We start from the raw sequence: 1274 nt of genomic DNA on the forward strand, positions 1-1274 counted from the left end.
CAGTCACAACCTTTCTTCCACGTGTGTGTGCGCGTGTGTACTTTGCAGCCCCGACTCCCGTGCGCACTATATAAGCGAGAGGCGCGTGTGGGAGCGAAGCGTGGCGGACGGAACACACCTCCAAAAAGTACGAGATCTCAACGGCGCGCGCTTCCTCCCCTCCCCTTTTTTCTTTTTTTTCTCTTACGCACGACAGCCAATGGGGCCGCAGTGACGCAAAGAAGTCGCCGCAGGACCGATCGGGGACAGAACAGGATGATGTCAAAGGCGCGGATGGGGAGAATAGCGCGGGATCTATGATAAAACGCGAAGGGGAAATGGGGGCGGCCATCTTGCGATTGTCGGATTAGCCAAAATTTGAATTGGAATGATACGACATTTGCGTCAACCGAGCATGTATTTATATGTTTATAAGACACCGATAGGTAAAATGTTGATATTTTGTGAGGAAACAAAATAAAGTTAACCCCCGAGCAAATTTCCTCCGGTTCGGCTTTACCCAAATCTAAAAGATTCTCGATTGGAGGAGAGCTCACAGCCTACGCCATTTGAAAGCTACGAAATTGATCGAAATGGATCTGTTTCATCGCGTTGTTGCCGTTGTGTTTGTCCCATTTTTGTCTCTCTTGTGTTGCGTCGTAGTCACTTTATTGTCACTATTTCATTGGTCTTTCGTTGCTCTTTAATTGCAATTTTTTTGGTCACGTTTTTGTCGCTCTTTTGTCACTGGTTTCTTGGTCTTTTTTTTTTTTTTTTTTTTTTTGCAGTTGCAGCTTTCCCTGCTCCGACCCCGAAGCCCCAACACACACCAATGGAACCACGAAGAGGCTTTCGCATTGGTTGGACGTGGACGTTGGATCTGGCCAGGGGCTGGACTGGGACTGAAAAACAGCCCTGGACTCTGGTCAGCCTGGCCCAAATTAGCGTAAATGTGACACTTCCACAAATACATGTGTTGAGCTCTTACCTCTTGCCTTAACCGAGAGCATTTTCTCCAGTTCGGCTTTACCCAAATCTAAAGGCTTCTTGACTGGAGAGCAACACTGTAACGCCTCATTTGAAAGCCAAAATCTAGAAAAGGGATGGTAACTTTTTGTCACGTTGTCGCTGCATTTTTGTCATGTTTTTGTTGCTTTTTCATTACTTCTTTTGTGGCTTTTTTGGCGTGTTTTCGGCACTTTTTTGTCACTTTTTTGTTGTGTTTTCGTCTCTTGTTTTTCTTTTTCTTTTTTTTCATGTTATTGTTGTTTTTTCATCGCTTTTTTCATTGCTCT

This window comes from Gobius niger (assembly GCF_951799975.1).
Source record: "Gobius niger genome assembly, chromosome: 16".
Classification (NCBI taxonomy): Eukaryota; Metazoa; Chordata; class Actinopteri; order Gobiiformes; family Gobiidae; genus Gobius; species Gobius niger.